This window comes from Oryzias melastigma, linkage group LG16 (assembly GCF_002922805.2).
Source record: "Oryzias melastigma strain HK-1 linkage group LG16, ASM292280v2, whole genome shotgun sequence".
Lineage (NCBI taxonomy): Eukaryota > Metazoa > Chordata > Actinopteri > Beloniformes > Adrianichthyidae > Oryzias > Oryzias melastigma.
The window spans coordinates 16,647,111-16,662,776 of record NC_050527.1 but is presented as its reverse complement, the minus strand read 5'-3'; the positions used below and the strand labels follow the sequence as shown (position 1 = coordinate 16,662,776).

Sequence of the window (15,666 nt, the reverse complement as noted above, 5' to 3'; positions counted from 1 at the left end):
AGGTCTCGGGCTGGACAGGATAAACATTTATTGGACACTCCAAAACTAAACTTTTAAAACTTTAAAACCGTAAGTTTTCAACATAATTATGAACTAGATATATTTCATTACCTACGATAAAGCTAGTGTGAATGCTGTAAGCTGAATTTGGCCGCTGAAGATGCTGAAAATGCTGAAGCTGAAAGCCAGCTAAAATATGAGCTAAATGACTATTTAAACTAGAAAACTAAAACAAAAAAACTTAGGTTATCTAAAACAGCTAGCATGTAGCTGAAATATTAGCTAAACTCCAAAATAGCCTAAATTTTTTTAGTAAATGCAAAAACAGTCCAAAAAGTGAGCAGAATGCAAAAAAAATATTTAAAAACATAACTTTTTAACATAATTATGAATAATAAAAAGGCAGAAATATAATTCTAGAATAAAATACTTAAACCTTAAATAACTGTCAATATTTTACTCTCCATAAAAATATATTTTGTCAAAATTATACAAGTTAAAAATAAGGCAAGATAACATCGGGCCTTTAACAGCAATAAAATAAAAGACACTTTGATAAATGTGGTGTAAATGAACTATCAGAAATAAGAAAAAAAGAGCCAAACAGGTTTAAAATACTAATTCATCTTAACAATTGTGTCACATTCATGATTTCATCTGTTTAATGAACCTGAAATAACAAAATAAATTCTTATCTGTTGAGTCTCATTAGAGCATCAGAATTTGATGTAAAGAAAGCAATGATTTGATTCAGTCTAACTTTTTATGAACAGTTCAGATCTATTCTTTGTGTTCATTTTTTAAGGATACAATCATATCCTCAGACGTAAATGAGCCTCCCAGCCTGCATGAGTATCTCTCCTGACTGAGCCAATCCCATTATGACCACAATCTATCCATCTTAACATACGTTATACAGCCTAAGTGCCTGTTTTCAAACATGAAGACTGAATAATAAATGAAGAAACAGTAGGACCCTCTTTCCCCTAAAATGTTTCCTCCTTTGGAATTTGAAAAAAACAACCAAAAAGCTATTTTTGCAGCAGTCCAGATTTTAGGAAAAACACCTTCACACTGTGATCATTTTTAACTTTTTTTGTTTCCTTCTGTCTTTTTATTGTAATCATTAACTTTGTGCCTCCTGTAGAGTTTTTATTGTAAATATTAAAATGATGGATGTAAGAAGATGTCATGTTTTTATCTGTGTGTAACGTATGTGCTGTTTCTGTATTACTGATACGTACTCAGGTTGTTGTTGTAAATGTATAAATAAAGGTTCAACAAATCTACTGAACAAAAACTGAAATTTAATTAAGTAATAATTTAATAAAATCCACATTTAGGCTACATCTGAAAGTGGACACATTTCATTTATTTTCATTATACCTGAAAAACAGCGAGGAACTAAATGTTTTCCCATATTTTTACCTGATTTTTACCGTCAGTTTGCTTGTATTTAAGATTTTGAATTACATTATATAAAAAGTTCCAATACTTAAGTATGCAGCTGCTTTTAAAATAAAACAAAAATATATTTTTTTTACATTCAGAGAAATAAACAGCTAGCTAACATTAAACACTGAACTGACTCTTTAAAATAAAAGCACAATTTTCTCCTGAAACTTAAAGGCTGCAGTTTGTATGCTTTTTTCCCCCCATATTGTAGTGCGAATGACCTGTGTTGACTCTCAGCAACAATGTGCCTCTCACCAGCCTGACGCATGCTCTCCCTTCATGAATTACGGTCACAGAACAGGCTGCCTGTTGAGCCGTCTCTGTGCACGCCACGCCTCCAGCCGTTTGTCATGAACTCACTGCTAACAAGTGGAGGTGTGATCAAACCACTGATTGCATATTCAATGAGTTAAATGAATATTAAAAGTGAATAAATGTTTATTTAAACCCACTTCTGTAAAACCAACTTCCTTATTTCCTAAACTGTAATAATTTAAAGTTCAAAAGCGCAGACAGATTGATGAGGAACAGATTGGTTCTTCTTCCATCATCTGAAACAACAGTGTAGTAAATCATATTTTTATTTCTCTAAGGAAAGCTTTTCCACCTCTGGTTATCAGCTTCAGTGATATTAATCCCACCTTCATTTATTTTGATGATTGTTGCTGCAATAAGATCATGAGCCACTTAGTGCAGCTTTGCAGCCGCGCATGTGTGACCATCCTGGGATTTGTGATTGCAGATCGACTGACACGTTTGTTATTGTAGCCCGGACTCAAATCTTTATTTCAGTTCTCCAGGTTTGCTGGAAAGACTAACTTTCTTCAGTAAAATGCCTCGCTTTGTTTCTGCTAAAGCAGGAGTCTCCAAACTACGGCCCACGGGCCGGATCAGGCCCACTGATCGAGTTGGCAAATATAGACCACAATGCATTGCTTTTAAACAACTTTTGTAAAAAAATAAAATAAAACAAAATTTTTAATCAATTATTTTAATAATCCATTCACATTTTCCTCATCAGAACACTGTGAATTCATAAACAGATGTTGTGAAATGCTAATATTGATAACATTTTCACTTCAGCAAATCAATGACCTCATACTTGACTGTAAAGAGCTTTGGGCCTTCGAGGAGGGTAGAAAAACGCTATACAAGCATTTACCAATTATTTGCTTACTATATCGCATGTAATGCTGCAGAAAGGAATAATTTAAAATTTGGCTATGTTTGACTTTCTGGAATTTGTAAATGTTTACATTTAGGCTGTGATTGTTGTACTTTTTTGTTAGCCTATAACGGACCCTGGACCCATATCAGAGAAGAAAACCGTTATGTGGCCCTCACAAGAAAAACGTTTGCGACCCCTGTGCTAAAGTAATGCTGATTTGTGAAGGGATGGCGCATGACTGACCCCCTCTTTGGTGGAATGACTGGAAGAGCCTGTCTGTGGTGTAATTAGGTTGTAAGAGTCTAATCCAGGCCCATTAAATTATATTCAGCATGAAGGGGAGTCAGTTGGGCCCTGCTGGCACGCTGCACGTGCAGTGGAAACATTTACCCAACATTAGGGCCCAATTAGGCTTTTCATGATGGGAAACGTATTACTGAGTGATGGGAAATGAAGCTGCCTAACAGACTGGCTGAGCAGTGAGATGATGGGAGTTTTTTACACCCAACCCATGAGCTTCTGATTTTAGAGCAGACACTGGCTCCTATAGGCTGGAAGTGTAAAAGTGTGTGAGGAACTGCGCATGTGCGCATGCTCCCCGTCTGCTCAGAGGAGCAGTTAATGCAGTTATATAACAGGCAGTGCAGCCGGTGTCTGCTGTGAGCCAAATGCCAGGCCAGTCTGGTTACATAAGCCCGTCAGAGTCATATTGTAGCAGCAGCCAGAGCGCAGCTCCGTCTATCACTTCCTCCTACTGTCTTCCTATTGCTCCTCTCCACACCTCTCCCCTCCACTTTTCCTTTCTTTTTTCCTCTGCTGCAGCACTGCTCCCAACACCCGGAACAAAGGGTGCTGGATGCTCAAAGGGGAGACCCTGGAGAGCTGTGAGCTTGCACCGTTTCGTCCTCCTGAGCATCATCAGAAGATGAAGGAGTCTGTTTGATCTGAAGCCAGGCTGCAACTGTCCATGACCTTTGACTCCCATGATCCAACAGTGTAGATGAGCAGGGGAGGGTGAACCCTGCAAAGGCCCCAAAGAATCATCTGTGGACTCAGATATTACTGCAGCATCAGTTTCAGGTGGACTGTTCATTCCACAGGGGAGGGGGTGACCCCTGAGGGCAGAACAGCCCTCCAGACCTCCATTCACCGCCCGGCTGCAGGAGTTCTCCCACCTTAATTGCATTTGTAGTACTAAAGCAGGAAACGGGCGCTGCAGCCAATGGCGGCCCGCGCGCGCTCATGATTATTCATGAGCGGCTCCAGCCCACTGGCGGAGGCTGACAGGAGGGGCGGCGCCCACCGGAGCTGCCGTGCGGGGCGGCGCGGGGACGCGGAGTGCGCTCGGCGTAGGACGAGATGTTGTTTTGTTGTGGCGATCAGCTGAATGTGGCATCGCCGTCGGCTCTGACACCGCAGCGGGAAGCACCAGCAGCCTCCGCGGCTCCGCCTGCACGCCAGCGCGGCCGCGCGCCCGCCGTCCGCGGCGCATCGCAGTCCAGGAAATGCGGACTTCTTCTGGCCGTTTCGCTACGGGATAAATGGCTGCAGCGCGCATACCATAGCAGGCTGGTAAATATTAACTCTCGCCGCTTGTTTTGTGACTTTGGTTTCGGCTGGTGGTGGAGGGGACAGGAGTTGGCAGAAGTTGTCCTGCGTGGATCCGGTGTGGTGGCTCCGCGCTGGTGATGAATGCGTGTCGTGGAGACACCTTAGGGAGATTTCGGACTCTAAGTACAGTGGAGTTGGAGCGGGGGGCGCTGCTCAGACAGCTGACAGCCTCATCGTGTACCTTCATTCACCCCGCGGGTGCCCATCAACAGACTTTCGGGGCGCGCGGGTGCGTCATGGAGACGATTTACGCACAAAAATTCAGCATGATCCAGACTGGGAAGTAGTTTGTAACGTTGCGCCTTCACTTGCCAGATTTTTTGGAGCATTACATCATGCTTTTGTGTTCTGCTGTTCTGCTAGTGTATTGATAAATGGGTTAAGGTGATTAAAGAGCTCTTTTTGGGAATCTTTTTTCAATGTTTCCTATGAATTTACTAATTTCTTTAAAAATATCTTCTGCATACATTTTTATTAAGGATTTGTTTGAAACCAGTGTGAACAGACATATACCAAAATGTAAAAAGAAGTACACCTTAAATATGGAATCATTATTTGGGGAGGAACCTTCATAAAAAAGAAAACTGTGCAATACTTTAGTTATTAAATTGTCAGAGTTTTTTTATATCACAGTCTATTTTACTTCTATAAAATAAAACAAATTGAGTATCTTATTCAATCAGAGCTGTTTTATGCAAATTGAGGTGTTTTGGACTTTTGTGTGATTCCACATGTTCTTGATTATTCGTCCACCATCAGGACAAGATTCAACAGCAAATATGGTGGAGTTGGAAGGAAAAAAAAACACCAAATCTTTCTAAATACATATCTTGTTTGAAGTGAAAGCGTTTATCAGAGAGAACCTGTTTCTACACTGAGTGACACATCCGCAGTGCCAGGTGATTACAACATCTTTGGCATTTGCTGTAGTGGCTGCAGACTCGTCCAAAGGCTTCATTCAGGTAGATTAACAGCGCTTCACCACAAAAGCCATAAAAGTTTCTGTGCTCCGTCTTGAGAATCACCTGGAGAACCCATCTGCTGTGTCACTGCTTTGAAACCGAACTAACTTGTTGGTTTGATTGAAGACAAGAGGAGGGTGGAACTCCTCTTTTTTTTAGGGTAGAAACTTGTTTGAAAATGAAGAGTTTGTAACCATGGCAACACCAACAAAAATCAACATCTTGCTTTTTGTTTCCCTTTGGAAGGAGTGATAGGTTTTTCCATCTAATGATGTTAGAGAAATGGTATTTAATAGAAAATGCTTGACTTTTAACATGTTCTTGTGGCATTTTTTCAGATGATGGAGGACATGTGCAAAGAAAATTAAGCCTAAAATAGCATTTTTGAGTATTTCTTTATTCAAATCGTTGTGAATCTAGAGCAGATGAAAGAAATGCAGTTTGAATATCTTGTAGCAGGGAGGGTGTAAATAGAGGGATGATGGGAAATGAAGGCTTAACAGTCCAAACCAACACTCAAGCCCTTAACTTTGAAGCAAATTTTTGATAAACTCTTTGGTTTATGCAGAAATTATGTCCTAGAAAACAACAGGTTTTTAAAATTTTGCTCAAAAACTTAATTATAATTAAAAGACCAATTGGAATGTTTTTACAATAGATCAAAAATGACATGCATCTTCAGTTGTGTTGTCTTGTAAAGCTTGTGAGGAAGGATGGTGCTTCTAACCCAACCATGACCCTGCTGCTGGGCATTGTTCTTTCTTCCCTGGGCACCATGGATTGAACAGAGGGCCGAAAGACTCAACCAAGAACAGGACCTTGGATGCACGCTTGGACAAATCCATGCAAAACTGGAGAGCACGAGTGCTTCCCAGGCAGCAAATGGCCCACTAGCCTAATAATTTTACTCCTTTGCCTTCAGTTGCAGTCCTCCGTCATGTGGGTATACCTTTAGAAAAAAAAAACGTGCTCTTCTTTTACATTATCTGGGTCACAGCACGAGCTTGCATGCTTCTAGAAATGGAATTCAGCTTTCTATCATTGTCTGGCCTCCGCTTACCCTCTTGCAGTGTGCTGGCTGGCCCTTCAAACACAGATAGGTTTCCTTATGTGTGTCTGTGCGGCTGCTCGGCCTCTCACGCGCGTTAGCTCAGGTTATGTAATGACGATGATGTACAGTCAGACACGCAGCGCCGGTCGTGCAGGAAAAGAACACACAAAAGAGGGGTTACTCACTCAAACACGCTTATCGAACGAGTTAATTATTACCCACAGCTGCAGGTTCAAGTGTTTGCAGGTCTGCCTTTTGTGATGGCAATCCTGCTTTAAAATAGGCCGCAGGTTTGTGACATCACAGCAGAGTCGGGGTCGCATCGGGCCACATATGGATTCACGTTTCCTACTGTATACCTAACAAGCGTCCTGTGGCTTTTGTATCAAAACTGAGGGCATTTTGTGTGCGTTCTCTTTTTATATTGACCAGCATTGTGCAACAGCTATTGTTGTTGTAAGCCGCTGTGCTTCACACCACAGGTATGTCTGGAGAGGGCTGGGTCACCATATCTCTGCTGACTTTTCTATTATGAGGGAGAGGCAGAACATAGCGTTATGGAATCGTTTTATTAGCAGGTATTCAGATAGAGGTTTGGAGGTCAGCTGCGTTTGGACAAACTGGAAAAAAAAAGAAAAAAAAAACTGCAGGGTTTGCATCGATCTGTGACTCAAGGAGGCAGATCCTTTTTCAGAACCAGATATCAGTACCTCCTCGAAAATCTCCGTTTCCCCACAGGCACTCCCCGACCACGCCCTTGAGCGCGCCGAGCATCTGCATGGATCACAGCCTGCAGATGTCTCTTCAACACACTAATCTGTGCTCATTAACCAAACACCTGCAGAGATTACTGCTGTTTACTTCAGGTTTAGCTGCTCCAAAACCCTTTTACCGCGAGGATCCTCTTTGTTAGATGGTGTTTTGACAAATAGGGAGGTGCTTATCAACTCTTAAATAGTTTTCTTTCTCACTCTTATCTTTTTTTTATTTTTTATTTTTTATTTTATGGGGTCCTTTGTCTCTGTGTGCAAGAAATCCCTGAAGTCACTGCAAGTGCGGATTGGAGGGGATTTCTGCTCTATGGGAGGGCAGGGGAGCAGCCCTGCTGCAGATCTGTCGAGCAAATCGAGGCAGCAGGCGATTCTCCAGCACAATCCTCTCCATCCTCGCTGCTGTCACCGAAGCAGAGAAGCCAAAGAAACCCGCACTGTTGAAATCTCGCATGCAGCCTTAATTTGAACCCAGCTTTGTTTTGTCTGCTGCGTTCCAAGTCCCATCACTCCTGGAGCGCCTCAAAGTGTGGTGGCGTGTGGGGAATAATCTAAAAAGCTTGTGTTATAATATGCATTTATTATTTTTCCACACAGTCTCTGTGGGTAATTGCATCCAAACATTGTCAGGTAAGGTCACGCGAAGAACTCCTCTGTTTGTATATGCGACTAGTTATGCAAGAGTGGGGTCGACTGCCGTCAGTTAGGAAGGTTATTTACTCCTCGCCACATGAAAGGACTCAAAACGACACAGAAAGGTTCATTTTTGTTGTGGTTTGCTCTGCAGCTGATGCAGACGCTGACATCCTGCTTGAGATGCGTGCTCTAAATGGTGTTATACCTTTTAATTTTTAGAGTCGTTCCTGCGGCGAACGCAGGTATCTTTACGCACGATCGGTGTGCGTACGCTCGCTACAAGTTCTCTGCTGCTGGTTAATGTCTGCACTGCTTTCGCTGATGCCTCCATATTGCAGCCTCTCAGCAAGGGAGTCTGTTTCATCTAATTGAAGGTCAATATTTGCATGAGCATTCCTACAGACAACTTTCCTGCAGAAAGCCGGACTGAAGAGAAGACAGGCCGCCAGTGTGCTGTAGTAAAATCAGAGCGCCTGCTGTACTTCAGCCTGACACGGCTACACCTGTCTCTGCCGTACAGTAGAGGAGTCCTTTCATGATTTGCAAGTATTAGTAATTATTTGATCACGCTGAGAGAATTAGCGTTTTCCTTTAATTTGCTCCTCGGCACACTGAATGTCCCAGTCGGGGAATGATTCTTACAACAAATTAAACAAAAGCAATTAAATTTACTGAATGTGTGGAAATGTTCTGACTTTTATTTTGAAACCCTGCTGTCTACTGAGTCACTTTGCAAGAAGCAAAAACAGCTGGAAAAGGAACAATATGACCAATATGTCGGGATTTAGAGCTGAAGTATTCAATGAAAATAAATAAATCAACATTCGTTAAGAATTTATCTTGCTGTTTTGTGTCATTTGCTCTAAATGTTCCATTTTCTAAATGGCACAATTTCCATCCCTTTCTGTATTGATGCATCAGTTTCGAGGTGGAGATACGCTTGACTTGTGCAAGTCACTGCTGAGAATGTTAGGGTATTATTCACTTTAGGAAGAAGAAACGATTACCAACGGCTGCCCCAAAAATAAATAAAGTTTCAGTAAAAGTTTAAAAAATACCCCAAACTAGCCAAACCGAAAGTGAATAATTTTAAGAAAAACATTATTTTTGGAAGCTTGATAGCTGATTTTACCTCTGAGAGGGCCACCTTCGGATCCATACTTTTACACTTTTTTTAATGCGAAAAAGGATGCCAATTTACACCTATTTGAACATTTTTAAAATGATAACATGAGCATGTCATGATTGGGCATAATATTATTTTCACCGTACCTTCCTCTAAGGCCTAAAGCGCTTTACAATCACAATCCCATTCACCCATGCACACACTGATGGCGGTTCTGCTACCAAACAATGACGCTATAACCATCAGAGGCAAAGTGGGATTCATTGTCTTGGCCAAGGACACTTAAACACATGGTCGGACAAGGCGGGAATCTAACTGATCAAAGGCGGACCGCGCCATGGTCGCCCATAATAGTATTGTTAGCAATATTGATATTATTTTCATGCATACGATAGTTTTAAAACCACTACAGTCATGCTCTTTAGTGACTGAATACAGTTACAACTTTTCCTAGTCAAATAAGTACAAAATTTTGTACGTTTCAAATTCTGCTGATCATTTTTGATGTAAAGTTCAACCAAATAATACAATTTAAACATTTAAGTAAGAAGTTTGTTATATCATCTTCATTAAGGTAGGTTTTGTTCTCAACTTTATTGAATAGGCTGCAACAAAATAACAAATGTACTGTAGTATACAGTGTATAATAAAATGAGAACAAAGGGGCCAGGAAGCGTTGATTACATAAATATATGCAAAGATTCACAAATATCAATTGTTAGAGCCTTTCTGTTAGAGGAGTGAGATGTTGATTTTAAGTATAAATTTACATATTTAAGTAATTGAGGTAAATATAGTGTTTCATGATTAAATTAGCATTTATGAATATGGAATTTTGCAAGAAGAATTAATAAATTAATTACAAAAAGATTCTTATATTGCTTTTTTGGTTTAGTAACAAAGCAAAGTAGTACCTTTTCCCATCTTAGGACAATAAAGTCCCACACCAACTATATTTTTTTCTTTTGTAAAATTGTTCTTGGGGGTCTGTTCATTCTAATAATGAAGTTTTTAGCCAAAATCAAAAAACCTTCATCATTTTTTAAGATATGTTTTTCGCAGAGCGGCAGGAGGTCATTAGAAGTTCGCCTCTGGATTGGAGGCGGAACAGTTGGTGTGGAAGTAACCCTTGTATTTCCAGCATTTCTTTGTTTCCACTCTCAATAGCTTATACCTCCTTACTACATCAAACTAGGGAAGAATCTAAATTCTTCACCTACGGCTTCTCCCTACCCCTACATTTAGCCCTCCAATTGGAGAGTTATGGAAAAATAGTGTCTTCAAACTCAGACGGCACTCCCACTTGATGACGTCATCAATAGTAGCCTGTCAGCTACGTTAGCGCGGAGCTGCTAGCGCTCCGAAAAAAAATAACATTAGATTTATAACTTTAAAAGGTAATGCTTAAACAAAACGTCATTACTTACATTTAAATATAAACTTCTGTGCTTCAGAACACATCCATGTGAAGAAATGCGTTTCTCCTCTAGCGAGACGCGGAACACCCTCGCGGCGGAGGGCTCTACATGCTTCCGCGACGAGGGTTAGCCTTTTTTAAAAATGATTTCGGACACCCCTATCAATTCATATGCTCCTATTGGAGGGGTAGAGAATATATATATATATATATATATATATATATATATGTATATATATATACCAAAGATATGCAGAAAATGAAGATGTCAATGGATCTTTTTGTCTGCGGAATTGGAGAGGAGCAGACTTTAGCTTGCACATCGCAGTTTTGTGCCACAAACTCCACCTTATTTATATATATGTGTATATATATGGCCTCTATTAAGATAAAAATGCTACAGGATTATGTTATAAACACCAAAAACATGATTTTCATTGGAGTGGGTCTGTAAGGTGTTGGCTTTAAGCATAAATCTGTTATAAAATGTTTCTATTTTTCATGCTGCTAATGCCTGTATTTCAAAAATCTTTTGAGAAGTCTGAAGATAGAAGTCGATAAGAGAGTCAATAAGAGCTTTGGGTTAGAATGCAGACAATAAACCCATCAATCAGAACGACTATGAACTGTTGGTTTAGTTCAGATAAGACTTAGATAAAAGAGACTGAAGTTAAAATAATAACTCTGAAAATGCAAAAAAGAAAATCTGTGTTATCTCTGAATCTTCCCTAATCTATACAAACAGGTGTTGAAAAACAAAATGGATTTCACTTCTCATCCAGTGTGATTGAAGTCCTTCACAGAAAAGTCATAATAGTTTTCTGTCTGTTTCCTTTTTAAAAGATAGAACTACATTTGTATTGTCAGGTGTCTGGAAGGCTTAATCCCTGATAAAACAGCAGTGTCACAGTCAAACAAAAGGCCCGGCATAAGGTGAACTGTCCTAACTCGGCGCCGAGGTCTTTGTAAAGTCAGGTCACGTCGAGTTTTTCCACATGATCACGGTGGATTAGGAGTCAAAGATGATGAGTCATGTGACACAGCTAACTTCCTGAAATGATGGATATTATGTGTTGATTCATTTTTTTCATGCAAGTAATTACACCTCTAACAAAACACGGCATTTTCTAAGTGCACACACTTACGCACGCATAGAGGTTTGGAGTGCCTCCTCCAGAAAGCTCCGTACCCCAGGAGACAATCCTCCCTTCTCTGCCTCCCGCCTCTTGCAAGAGCAAAACCCCAGAGCTGCTGACACAGTCTCAGCCAGCGTAATTGAGAAAATAAACAGGTGATGAAAAAAAGAGCGTGCTGCTCATCATAGGGCCTCATGTTTGCCCGTGCTGCTACATGATGAAGCAGGGCTTTTCAGCACCGTCTGGGGAGCAAAGACGGGTCCTTGTAGCCCCTAAAAATCTTCCTCCTCTTGCTTTCTGTGACCGTTTACACCAGTGTAAAGGATTTTTGCAGTTCCAGCTGGAGGTGGATGACTGTAAAATGAAATTAAATGGGCATGAGTCATGTCATTATTTAAGGATTTGCAGATGCTGCAAAGGCGGGGGTCTTCAGAAGACAAGAGAGCGTATGTCTAGGTGGAAAGCTGCGGCTGAGGAGTCACAGCGGTTTTCTTATGTAATCCTGCCGGCCTCAGCCAGCAGTCCCAGTGTTTGCATATAGGTAGTCGATCACCTCCCTTCACACAGCACAGAACGAGGGAGCAACCCCAGCTTAGTGGCTGCACACTTTGATTTGTCATCAACGCTCCACATCCCTAATATGTTAATCGGCGGTGCGGTTGTCCTCTGTAGACCCCGCGCTTGACCCGGTGTCAGCTGATTGACAGGCTGCTGGGGCGCGAGGGCGTTGAAGGAGAGAGCAGGACACACGGTGCTCATCCCCGGCTGAGGCCGGACTGCCATATTTCACTCTGACACTCGCGCCCCCTGGGACACCAGGCAGCGCAGAGCTGGTCACACGTAAGGAGACAGAAGGTTTCCTTGGCTCTTCCTCCTCGGCTTCAGGACTCTCCCCGTCAGTCTCCAGAGAGTTTCCATGCGCTGGTGGTATGTGGGGAGGCTCATTGGGATTCCGTGTGAGTAGCTGGAGTGGCGGAGCTGAATTCCTATTTAGTGCCCCTGAGCAGGGTGTCCTTTACAGTGGGAGTACCCACATTTACACAAAGGAGGGAGATGAGGAGTTGCCCTGGTGAGAGCTGCCAAGGAAGAGGATGAAGGGCAGAGGGTGGAGAGTGAGGAAATCAATTTATCTCTCAGCTGAAGACACATAAAGAGGTTCTTGCAGAGGTGTGCGAGTGCCTGATTTCAAAATTAACTTTATGACCAGCAGCGTGAGAAGACTAAAGATTTCTGTGTGGCAGCCCGTCTGTGAGACGAATGCAGCTCTCTGCTGTGTGAGTGAGCTGTCTGCTGTCAGTCTTCCTGTGAGGTTACAGTTGTAAAGCAGGTTGTGCTGTTAGCGGCTCGTAAAACTGTAAGTCGCTGGTTAGTTATCGTTTGTCTGACCTTTTTTTAATCAAACTCTGTTGTCTCTGCAAGAGAAATGTGAGTGCAGACCTCTGAAGCGGCAGATCCTTTTACAGTTTCAGTGTTTCCTGCCATCAGTCTGTGTAATGTACTGTTTATAGTTTTTCAGTGTAGCTTCAGTGTTATCTGATTATCCTACATGTGGCTCTTTTCATGGCCTACAGAGTCGTACATTGTATGCTGGCTCTCATTTGCCAAATATTTGAAAAAGTATAATCTGCATGTTTGTTTTTCAATATTTCTGGATGTTCCCTGTGCTTTACAGTAGGTCTATTTAAACTGAAGAGGAAAGTTTGAGAATATTGTTGAAGCCAGAGCTCAATTTACTGTAAAAAAAAAAAAAAGAAAGTGGATTCAAGTTTTTTTTTTTTTGCTTGTCAGTTGCAAAAATTTCCAACACAAAAAAAATAAACCAGTGACTTTGGCGATGTCCAAATTCCTTCACTACTCACTAAATGGTGCGTTCACCTTTTTCTAGTGCTGTCCGAATCTATAATTCTAAATTAGAGTGCCCCCTAGAAATTTCCCAGAAGTCTTTGTGAAAAACCACCATCCATCGATGCTCACTACATTAGCAAATATAGACCACAATGCATTGCGGTTGAACAAGTTTTGCAAAAAAAAAAGTCTTTAAGTACAATGTTTTTAACAAACTTTACACATTTTCATCATCAGAACACAAATGTTAATTTTGATTAGACTTTTACTTCATAAAATCGACAACGTTAAATACGGCGTTTAAAAAAAAAAAGAAAAGTAGTGAGCGTGGTGTCTGAATTGCTTTTAAAATCCAGGGTGCTGGATAGGGTTTAGGGAGGGATTATGGTGGCAATTCGAAAGTAACCTTAAAGACTCATCTTTTTGATCTACAGTAAAGTGTTTTTTTTCAATTATGATTATATTGTTTTCGGGCAAAATAAAAAAAATCTGTCGTTTTCTTTAGTATTTTATCAGAAATTTTCCTCTGAGTTGGGGGCGGCCTGTTGGCTCAGAGTAAGCCTGCCCTCATTTCCCATAATCCTTTTGTTTGCACACTCTCCCTCCACCTTACAGCCCCTCACAGCCCCAAACTGGCATTACCTTTGCAACATCCAGTCGTACAGTTTTGACAGCTCAGATGAGGAAAACAAAGATTTGTTTGTTTGGGGTTTAACAATTAATCGATTAATTCATGAATTGATTTCTATTCTTTCAATCCAGCCAGATCAATCCGTTGAAGGCAGAATCTATAGTATTAAAACATCATTGCAAAAGATCTTGGATAAGTCCAATTTGTGGAAAAACTTTGAATTTTGCAAGACGTGACCATAGAGTGATGCAAAATATTTTAATAATGTTTTATTTGTATTAAAATGTGACTAACCACACTACAATGTGGATAGATTTCCCAGAATTTCTTGTTTGTTTGTCCATTTATTCATTTTACACTGGATTTTCTTGGAAGAACTCCAAGGAATCTGGAAAACTTCAGTGTTCAGCACCAGGTATTTATCTCCCCGAGTCACACTGGTTGAAGTTTTGGCAAAAAGATTCCCTGGATCCATTTTAGGTCAGGGAATCGGATCAATCAAAACGATGCAGTATTGACTATGAATCGTATCAGCATCTACGAACTATGATATGAATCAAATCGTTACAGTTGCAACACTAAAATGAAGAAAGCATACATTCAGCTTGACATGAATAATCAAGTCTGTGCCACAAAATAATGCTGATACTTGTTTGACAGCTGTCAAAGCAGCATTGATCAAACAGTGATGTGATGTAAACATGCAGCCAGCCTTTCAGGCTTGTCCACACAGTCAAAATTACTGATAACTTTAAAATGAAAAGGTGACTTCAATAATTTAACCAGAGTTGAGGAACAGCTGAGTTCATCAGGAAGTTAGTTCAGTTTGTTTACAGCTTAGCAGCTAAGTGCAGCTTCATCCTGTTTGGATCTGACTCTGGGTTCTTCCACTTTCTCAGTAAGTAAACCTGTAAACTACTTCAAAATCAATTCTATATGTAACTGGTCACGAGTGTAAGGACTTAAAGGCTGGAGGGAAGTGGTACGTTCTTCTAGTTCTGGTTAAATATCTGGCTGAGCTGCAGCTTTCCAACAATCTTTTTTTGGAAAGAAGGCTGATACAGTCATCAACGCTGCAGCAGATGAAGTCAACTTCTCTAAATCTTGTGTGGACTTGAGGTCTTGGAGTCTCACGATTTGATTGAGATTGTAAAAGGACTGAATTCATTCAGCTTTTAAGGACCCACTCCAATGAAAATTGTGTTTTGTAACTTGTTCTTGTGGTATTTTCTGATATTGGATGACATGCATAAAGAAGATTAAACTCAAGATTGCATTCCGGAGTATTACTTTCCTCAAATTGTGAATCAGGACCAGACAAAAAATGTTGGAGAAAACTTGTAGGTGTGACGTAGAAGCTACAATCGGGGATCCACAAGCTCCTCATTCTGATTAGATTAGATTAGATTAGATTAGATTCAACTTTATTGTCATTACACATGTACGAGTACAGGGTAACGGAATGCAGTTTGGCATCCAACCAGAAGTGCAATAGGCAGTAAGGGCAAGTGGTATAAATATTATAAATAAGTATGGTACAGGTTATTATACAGTATATGGGAAGTACAGATCACTAAAAAAAAAAAAAACTGAGCAAGATATACATAATGACTGGGGTACCTTGAACATACTATACAGATGAATGATTCGTTAAAAAAAGGGGAAGAAGACTATAAACAGAGACTAGCGAATATACTTTACAAAAGATATATATATGATGTTAAATAAATAAGGCTATACAAAACGGATGCATCCACTTGCAGACAAATAAATCAATTTACATTTTTGTGTTCCTCGTCTGAGCTGGAATCTGGCTCAAAACTGTACGGCTGGTAGCTCTAAAATTATTCACCATTTT

The 15,666-nt window shown here is 40.5% G+C and overlaps 1 protein-coding gene across 2 annotated transcripts in view; it reads left to right on the top strand.

Moving 5' to 3' along the window:
* Window positions 1-3,692: 3,692 nt before the first annotated feature.
* Window positions 3,693-15,666, top strand: part of LOC112143399 (transcription factor HIVEP3) — a 51,257-nt gene continuing 39,283 nt past the window's right edge. For both annotated transcript variants that reach the window (XM_024267332.2, XM_024267333.2), the window contains exon 1: window positions 3,693-4,195. The gene's annotated coding sequence lies outside the window, so the exon portion shown is untranslated. The remainder of the gene's footprint in view (window positions 4,196-15,666) is intronic.